The sequence below is a fragment of the Pyrus communis genome, chromosome 4 (assembly GCF_963583255.1).
Source record: "Pyrus communis chromosome 4, drPyrComm1.1, whole genome shotgun sequence".
Taxonomy (NCBI): domain Eukaryota; kingdom Viridiplantae; phylum Streptophyta; class Magnoliopsida; order Rosales; family Rosaceae; genus Pyrus; species Pyrus communis.
Window position 1 is genome coordinate 15,518,174 of NC_084806.1, and position 10,307 is coordinate 15,528,480.

Genomic DNA, 10,307 nt, shown 5'->3' on the forward strand with positions numbered 1-10,307 from the left:
AATAATGGGTCGGTTTTCAAACTGGGAGGATGACGTTAAGGACAAAACGAGCACAAGCATCTGTATCCGTGTGAATGCCAACTGTTGAAAGTCCAATAGTTGAAGTCTCGAGGACTCAAATTGGTTTCTATCTCTGATTCTCTAGGGGGCCTGGGCATGTTACGATGTGGTTTTCATATTATGCAGTGCAGTTCGGCTTTAAGCTTGCGGTTTGATTCAAACATGAACTTTTTTGAAACTGCAAAACCGAACCTTTCGATGCAGTCTAGATTGGTCCGTGTTTTGGTTTTTAGTTCCAAGTGCCCACCCTAACCGAAACCAAAACATTCTCGAAAGTTCGGTAATGATATTGGGGCCTCAACTCAATATCTTCGGGTGAGATTAAATCTCAACCATTGGATAAAAGACCCACCACTACAACTATTTTCTCTCTCTCGCGCACACTCTCTCTAAGGTCATCTCCAACCGAAGGCTAGGCCAGAGGGCTCGTGGGCCCCATGGAATCTGAAAGGGCCAAAAGGCCAAAGGGCTGGCCCAATCTAGCGAGCCAGCCAACCCTGGGCTGGCCAAAAATGTGAGCATTCCTGTCCGATATAACCGACAGGAATATGTATATTCCTGTCGGTTATATTCGACAGGAATGCTAGGCCAAAATTTCAAATGCAACGGCTAGCTGACGTCAGCTAGCCGTTAGTTTTGAATTTTTTTTTTTTACAGTTTTATTTATTTATTTTTATTTACAATTTTTTTTCTTATAACTTCTATTTTTAAATTCTATTTTTTTTTTCTATATCTTCCTATAACTTCTATTTTACAAAATTTATTTCATATTTTCTTTTAAATTCCATTTTTTTCCCTATAAATTTGTTTCATATATTTTTTTTAAATTATATTTATTTCCTATAACTTCCTAAACTGTTATACAACATTAAATTAAATTAAGTAACATTAAACAACGTTAAACAATATGAAATAACATTAACCAACATAAAAATTATACAACATAAAAAAAACATTTAACAACATGAAACTTAAACAACATTTTTAAAAACATTTAACAACATAAAACTTAAACGTCTACTCCATCCTTAGATGTGCAACAAAATCCTGTTGTAGGTACTTGTTTGTGGCACGGGAACGTATCATTCTATAGTGCCTCATGTATTCATTTATAGATCTACTACCAGTTCTTGGATTGAAAGGCAAATTAGGCCCATGATATATTTTTGCACGAGCCCTTCTTGACCTATTTGGATCTTTTTGGTTGTCATCGGACTCTCCATCAATATACCTATCTCGCTCATCCTCCACTATCATATTGTGTAATATGATGTAAGACAACATGATGGAGTCCAAATTTTCTTGACTCCACCCTTTTGCCGGTTCACAGATGATCTTCCACCGTGCTTGTAGAATACTGAAAGATTTCTCAACATCTTTCTAATATGCCTCTTGGTGTAAGGTAAACAACTTTTCCGCGTCATTCGTAGGGTTTGGAATTGCTTGGACAAATATCGCCCACTTTGGGTAGATTCCATCTGCCAAGTAATACCCTATATTGTATTAACGGCCGTTGATGTAGTAGTCAAGTTGGGGTGCTTTACCTTCTGTTAGGTGATTAAAGATGGGTGAACGCCCAAGAACTGTAATGTCATTTTGGGATCCAGGGACTCCAAAGAAGGCATTGATAGGAGCATATTTATGCTACTTAGCTATATTGTTTCCTTGCATTTAGTTAGTTAATTACTACTTATTATAGTCTTTTAAGCTATTTTCGTATGTTTTTAAGTCCTAATGACAAAAGGAGCAAGAAAGTGCATTTTGGAGCCATTTGGAGCAGTTTTGGGCATAGATTGGATAGCTTAACTATGGAGCAAAGTGGATGGACGAAATTGAAGTCAAGAGAGGCTAGGAAAGGCTACAAATCTAGAGAAAGAAGTTCAAATACAAAGAAGATAAGGAAAGAGCAAGAAATAAGGAACATTTTCCAATCTTATCTTATCCTATTCTAACCAACCTTATCCTTTCCTAAATCTAGCCTTATCCTATCTTATCTTATCCAAATCAGTTTATGCCTTAATTCTAGCTTTTTAGAAGGGATTAGATATACATTTAAACACATAATTTAGATTCTAGAAGCCTAATCCCTTTGTGTGCCGCATATAGGCCATTCCTTGGAGGTTTAGGAGTTGTAATCCCTCTTCTATACCTATGCCGTGAGTCCTTGTCCATTTAGGTCCTAAAATCTGTCTCAAACATCCTTTCTAGAACCCTATCTTCCTCCTAAAAAGGTGCCACACCTATTCCCTCTAGAACTCCAAATCCTTGCCATGTATTTCCTATCCCTTTCCCCCTTGGTTTCTGCCAAACCTTAACCTTTTTCCTTAGGATTGTGCAATCCTTTTCCTTCAGAAATTGTGCAAAACCTAGCCTATAAATTCAAGCTTTTGCCGCACCATTCACACCATCCATTCACTCATTCATTCAGCCATCAAACACCATAATTCACACCACATCACCCTAGTGCCGCAAGCAAGAAAGGAAGGAGAAGAGGACTTGTGCAATCTGCTATCCAAGGGAGTGCCGTGCATGCCATTGGAGTGTGGAGCGTTTCTTGGTTCTTTTTATCCTTAGTTTTAGTTTGATGTTTATATTAATTTGGTTTTCAATTATGATGAACATGAGGAACTAATTTCCTTTTAGTTAGAGGTGAATTCGAAGCCATGATTATATGTTTTATATGAATTGATTACACCCAGTTATTGTTTCTTAAGTCTTGAATGTGGTTTGCTTATCTAAGTTATTAAAACTTGTTTATCTGTGTTGGTTGAGGGTCGACACTTAATTTGCATGCATGAATTTGATGCTAGAGTATAATGGAGTTTCATGTAATAGTTATTCACTTATATTCGTAAGTAGTGTAGGTTGCTAGTCACAATCGTGTTAAGTGAATCCTTGACATAAGTCTCATGCGTTTCATAGTGATGAATGCCTTGTCAATGCTTATGATTTTCACAAAACTTAATGACTTGTGATATGTATCTTTATTATGCGTTTCATATAAAGAACTTGAGAAAGATAATTTGGTTGTAATGTGTATTCATTCAATTCAATGAAATAAGGAAAATCTGATGGTTAGTTATTCAATGCAACTAACTTGGGGCGTTGTCATTCATAGTCTAAGGGGATAATAACTGGAAATTGGTTCATATGCATATGTCATGTGTGGAGAAGGACCCTCTAACTAGCCTTTCACCCATTTAATTCACCTAAACTCGTTTTTGCAAAGTGTTTTATACAAAGTTTCTGTTTTAAGTTTTAAATTCGTCAAAAACAATCCCCTTTTCATTTAGTCTTGTTATTTGAGTCAAAATCTGTTTTCCTTTAGTCTTTTGAGTCAAGTTAAGTTCTATTTTCGTCAAAATCACTTGTTAGGTCTAGAATTGAGTCTTTTTGATTGTTTGTTGCTGTTTTGAGTGTTTTAAGTTAGTTTTGAGTTTATAGAGTCTAGTTTAGTGTTTTTGAGTCTTATTTGTGTTGATTAGCATCCCTAGTTAATCCCCGGTCTAGAACGATCCCTACTTGCATATATACTACAATTGTCACAAATAGGGTTTAATTTGTGTGTAAAGTTAATTTTCACATCAAATTTTGGCGCCGTTGCCCGGGATTAGCAAACTTGCTAGTTCCTTTTGTTTGTGTCGTGTGAAATTGTGTAGTGTGTTTCTTTGAGTCTTTTTGTTTGTGGTTGCCGTGCCCTTTTAAAGAGGTTGCTAATTTGTTTTTGTTCTTTGTTTCAGGTACTATTTTATGACTCGTCATTCTCAACCTATACGTGCAAACATATTGGATTTTGACGACGATTTTGAACAAACTTTGAGAAGAAAGAGGAAGCAACCAGAACCTAATCCACCTAGTTCAAGTTCAGAGTCCGAATCTGAATTTGAAGAAGAAGAAAACATGGCGGTGGACAATCGAACAATCAAAGAACTTTCGACCTCGGGATTAGACAATGCCGTGTCTTTATGCATTCAATATCCTATGATAGCTCAAGGCAAGACCAATAAGTTTGAATTGAAGTCTAGCTTGTTGCATCACATTCCCAAATACCATGGGCTGTCCATGGAAAATCCAAACAAGCATCTCAAGGAGTTTGAAGTGGTATGTTCAAGCATGACACCCATCAATGTCAATGAGAACATTTTGAAGATAAAAGCATTTCCATTAGCTCTTTTGGAAAAGGCTAAAGATTGGCTATACGAATTGGCACCCAGAACCGTCACTTCTTGGGAAAGCATGAAGCGAGCATTCTTAGAGAAATTCTTCCCAACTTCACGAGTGATTCTTTTGAGGAAGAAAATTAGTGGCATTCAACAAAACCAAGGGGAGTATTTTCCAGCGTATTATGAACGTTTCAAGACTCTAGTTGCATCATGCCCTCAACATCAAATGAAGGAAGAACTTTTAATTCAATATTTCTACGAAGGACTTCTTCCAATTGAGAGATAAATGCTAGATGCCTCGGCGGGATGTGCTTTGGTTGACAAAACACTGGTGGCTGCCAATGTTTTAATTGCAAATCGAGCCTTGAATGCACAACAATACGAAGGTGTTGGACAAAGAGACACCCCACGACAGCAAGTCCATGAGGTAAGTTCAATTTCTGAAATTCAATCACAATTAGCTAACCTCACTATGCTTGTATCTCAGGTTGACGAAGGATGCAAGGTGCAAGGAATTGCACCAAATGTGTGTGGCGTATGTTCTATGCAAGGGCACCTCAATGATCAATGTCCTCAATTGATAGAGAATAGAGGATGGGAAAGCGCCAATGCCATAGGTTATCAAGGCCAAAATCAACAAAGGAATGATCCATATTCAAATACATACAATCTGGGATAGAGAAATCACCCAAATTTTAAGTGGAGGAAGCCTCAACAACCTCAACAAACTCACGACAATGGAGAAGGATTTCGTCCACCACCCCCTGGGATATATCAAAGGCCATTTGTACAATCTCAACCTCAATCACAACCTACGCAACAAAATTCAGGTTTGTCAATAAATAATGATAATGTCTTTCAATTACTAACTACTTTGTAGCATGGCTATCAAAATCAAGCCAAGGAGATGGGAGAATTGAAGAAGCAAATGGGGCAAATGGCAGAATTCATGGGCCAATTCAGAGAGGAAGGTAAATTGCCTAGTTCAACAATTGTCAATCTGAATGAAGGTTTTGAAACCACCAAGGCAATCACGTTGAGAAGTGGTAAGGAGGTTGGAACCACCCCAAAACCGTCCAAAACAAGCCAAGAAAAGGAGAAGCTGCTGCAAGAAGAAGAGGATGGATTGGACAAAGCCACGGCAAGGGTGGAACAAACCTTGCCGCAGCCCTTAGTACCTCAAAACCGCCAACACCACCGAGGTAAGTCCAAATTTGAATTTTTCTAGTTTTATTCCACTAAATGTGCCCTTTCGTTGCAGGTTTAGGCAATCAAAGAAAGAAGAGAATGAGAAGGACATTTTGGAAACCTTTAGGAATGTTCAAGCCAATATCCCACTCCTTGTTGCAATCAAGCAAGTTCCTAAGTATGCTAAATTCTTGAAAGAGCTTTGCACAACAAGGAAGAGAATTTCGAATAAGGAGGTGGTCCAGGTAAGTGAGAATGTTTTTGTGGTGTTACAAAGAAAACTACCACCTAAATGCAAAGATCCGGGTAGTTTTACAATTCCTTGTGTTGTTGGCAATACTAAGTTTGAACATGCTATGCTAGACTTAGGAGCTTCAATTAATGTCATGCCTTTCTCAATTTATGCATCTATGAACTTAGGAGAGCTTAAAAACGATGATGTGATTATCCAATTGGCCGATCGTTCTAACGTCTATCCAAAAGGAGTTTTGGAAGATGTTTTGGTGCAGGTTAACAATTTGATCTTTCCAGCGGACTTTTACGTGCTTGACATGGAAGATTCAACCCATTCTACACCATTGTCGATCATACTTAGGAGACCTTTCATGAAAACAGCCCGCACCAAGATCGATGTGTTTAAAGGGACTTTAACGATGGAATTTGATGGGGAAGTTATTGATTTCAATCTTTCTGAAACTATTAAATATCCTAAAGATGATCATTCTTGTTTCTCTATTGATATATTTGATTCATTGGCGTAGGACTTTCTTGATTTGTTGGACAAAGATCCCCTTGAAACAACAATTGCCGAGGGATTGGGCTTATAGCCCAATTTGGCCGTGCATAATGATGAAGTTGGCGAGATGGTGGCTGCACTTGAATCATCACCACAATATCAAAGTAATCCCCCAATCCCAATTTCAATTCCCGTTTCTACTAACAAGTTGTTACCTTCAGTGATTCAGGCACCCATTCTTGAACTTAAACCAATGCCAAGTCATTTGAAGTATGTCTATTTGGGAAACAAAGAAACATTGCCCGTCATTGTTTCTTCATCACTCACGGCAATTGAGGAGGAGAAATTGGTTTGAGTGTTGAAAGAGCACAAAACAGCCATAGGATGGACCTTGGCCGACATTAAGGGCATTAGCCCTACAACATGCATGCATCACATACTTCTAGAGGAGAGGGCTAAACCAACTCGAGAGGCTCAACGTCGACTCAATCCTCCAATGATGGAAGTTGTGAAGAAAGAGATTATCAAATTACTTGATTATGGAGTAATTTATCCTATCTCGGATAGCCGTTGGGTTTCACCAGTTCAAGTTGTGCCAAAGAAATCTGGAGTGACGATGGTAAAGAATGCCGAGAATGAGCTTGTGCCAACATGTATCCAAACAGGTTGGAGAGTTTGCATTAATTATAGGAAGCTCAACGCCACCATTAGGAAAGATCACTTTATTTTGCCGTTCATTGATCAAATGCTTGAAAGGTTATCCAGTCATTCTTTTTATTGTTTTCTTGATGGTTATTCGAGATATAATCAAATTGTCATAGCTCCGAATGACCAAGAAAAGACCACTTTCACGTGTCCCTTTGGTACTTTTGCCTATCGTTGAATGTCATTCGATTTATGCAATGCAGCTACCACCTTTCAAAGATGCATGGTAAGTATATTTTCAGATTTTGTGGATAAGATTATTGAAGTTTTTATGGATGATTTTAGTGTATTTGGTGATTCGTTTGATGATTGTTTACATAATCTCACTTTAATCTTGGAACGATGCATTGAAACTAACCTTGTTTTAAATTGGGAAAAATATCATTTAATGGTAAAACAAGGCATAGTTCTAGGGCATATAATTTCGGCCAAGGGTATTGAGGTTGATAAATCAAAAATAGATCTTGTACGCTACTTACCCTCTCCCACTTCGGTTAGAGAGGTTCATTCTTTTCTTGGACATGCAGGATTGTATAGGCGATTCATCAAGGACTTTTCAAAGATTTCCAACCCCCTTTGCCGACTTCTCCAAAAAGATGTCCCATTCAAGTTCGATGAGAAATGTGAGAAGGCCTTCAAGCACCTCAAGGAGATGCTCACTTCGGCCCCCATCATTGCCACCAGATTGGAGCCTTCTTTTTGAGCTTATGTGCGATGCCTCAGATTATGCATTTGGAGCTGTTTTAGGCCAAAGGAAGAACAAGCAGCCACATGTCATCTATTATGCATCCCAGACCTTGAATGATGCCCAATTGAATTACTCCACAATGGAAAAATAACTTCTTGCTGTTGTTTTTGCTTTAAATAAGTTTCGTTCTTATTTACTTGGTACTAAAGTTATAATTTACACTGATCATACACCGTTGAAGTACTTACTCACCAAGAAGGAGGCCAAACCAAGGCTTATTCGATGGATGCTTCTACTTCAAGAGTTCAATATCGAAATTCGGGACAAGAAAGGAAGTGAAAACGTGGTGGTTGACCACTTGAGCCGTATGGTGCATGAAGAAGAGGCCGTGCCTATCCCAGAGACGTTCCCATATGAACAGTTGCTGTCCATTGAGGTAAGTGAGCCTTGGTATGCCGATTTAATGAATTATTTGGTTTTAATGAATTATTTGGTGTCTAAACAAGTTCCAACCAACCTAAATAAGCACCAAACGTGATAAACTTAAAAAGGAGGCTCGGTTTTATGTGTGGGATGATCCGTATTCGTGGAAATATTGCGTTGATCAAATCATTCGTAGGTGTATGCATGAATCGGAGTTTAATTCAATTTTAACTTTTTGTCACACTTATGCATGTAGAGGTCACTTTGGCACTCAAAGGACTACACGTAAAATACTTGAATATGGTTTTAATTGGCCTACTATCTTTAAGGATGCTAGAACTTTTTGCATAACATGTGATCGTTGTCAAAGAATCGTAAATATAGGTCCAAAAGACCAAATGCCGCAGACACCTATCTATGGTGTCGAAAATTTTGATGTTTGGGGCATTGATTTTATGGGTCCATTTCCTTCATCTCATGGTTTCTTATATATTTTACTTGCGGTTGATTATGTCTCGAAATGGGTGGAGGCAAAGGCCACCCGCACGAATGATTCTAAAGTGGTTGCAGATTTTGTCAAAACTAACATATTTGCAAGATTTGGAATGCCAAGGGTTCTTATAAGTGATGGGGGCTCCCATTTTTGCAATCGAACCACTGAGGCGTTGCTCAAGAAGTATAATGTCACACATAAGGTGGCGACACCTTATCATCCTCAAACAAGTAGGCAAGCCGAAGTTTCTAATTGAGAAGTCAAACAGATTTTGGAGAAGACCGTTGGGCCAAATCGGAAGGATTGGAGCTTGCGTTTGAATGATGCATTGTGGGCATATCGTATGGCCTACAAAACACCAATTGGGATGTCCCCATTTCGGCTCATCTATGGGAAACCATGTCATCTCCTCATTGAATTAGAGCACAAAGCGCATTGGGCCGTCAAAACCTTTAATATGGACATTGATGTCACTGGAATCCATAGGAAGCTTCAATTGAGTGAGCTTGAGGAAATAAGGAATGAAGCTTATGAGAATGCCTGAATTTACAAGGAGAAAAAAAAAGCATTCCATGACAAGATGATTCGTAGCAAGACATTCTCAATTGGGCAGAAAGTGTTACTCTTCAATTCTCTCATTCGATTGTTTCCAGGTAAGTTACGTTCTAAGTGGATTGGTCCTTTTGTTATTACTAATATCTTTCCTTATGGTGCAGTTCAAATTCAAAGTTTAAAGACCAAAAACAAATTCAAAGTCAATGGACATCGGTTGAAGCCATACTATGACCACTTTGAGAAGCATGTAGTGGAGGATATACCCCTCCATGTCGTGGGCTCCAATGAAGCCTAAAAGGGGGAATCGTCCGGCTGGAAGACGTTAAAGCAAGCGCTTCTTGGGAGGTAACCCACGCAAATAAAGAAGAACTAGGAAGCTCCAACCCCCCATAACCAAATTTGCGTTCCTAAACCCTACTTTTTATTGCTTTTACTTTGCCATGTTTGTCATGTTTGTTAGTTGTGTTATTTGGTTGTTTGTTTGTGAGTCTATGCTTAAAACATTGAGGACAATGTTTGGTTTAAGTGTGGGGGGGTAAACAAGCTGTTTTTGCATGATTTTCGTGGGATTTTATCACCTATCACTTCTAAAGTTGTTATTCACTGTTTTTAAGTGTTTTTATGTGTCTTAAACAGAAAATCCAAAAATTTGAAAAAAAAAATCGAAAAAGAGTGTTTTAAAAACCCAAAAAGAGTTGTTTTTAGAGTCGTTTTTGTTTTTATGTTTGTTTGTGTCTTAGGATACCTTCCAACACAATGATGAGGATTTGGTTTTTAATTGCATGACTATTAAAGAAAGTTAGAAACATGGATGGAAGTTTGATTTGCTCTTTGGTTTATGCTTAGTTGTAGTTGACATTTACGAATTCACATCTAATCACAAAGAAGAAAAAAATCAGTTTTTGTAACATGCTTGAAGGAAGAAACTCAAACTAATGCTACAAACCTGAGAGACTTGAGCCTAAACTTCATTTGGAGAGTTATTAATCTTGATTTCTTGTTCTCTAAAGTCGTTGCATGATCTCATTATTCTTTGCTTGGTTGCTACTTAGAATGCGTTTTATCACTATAGTTCCAAATACTAGAACTCATGCCCATTTCATTCAAAGCATAAAATTGATTAGCATAACAAATAATAAGATGAAGTTGTTTAGTTAAACCAGAGCCAAAAAGCCTTACCCTTTGCATATGTATTATAGGTTTAACACCTTTGAGCCTTATTTAGCCTATTTTCTTTGTTAACCACATTATCCTTACCTAGCCTAGAATAGGACTATCCATACCCTTATTCTTAAA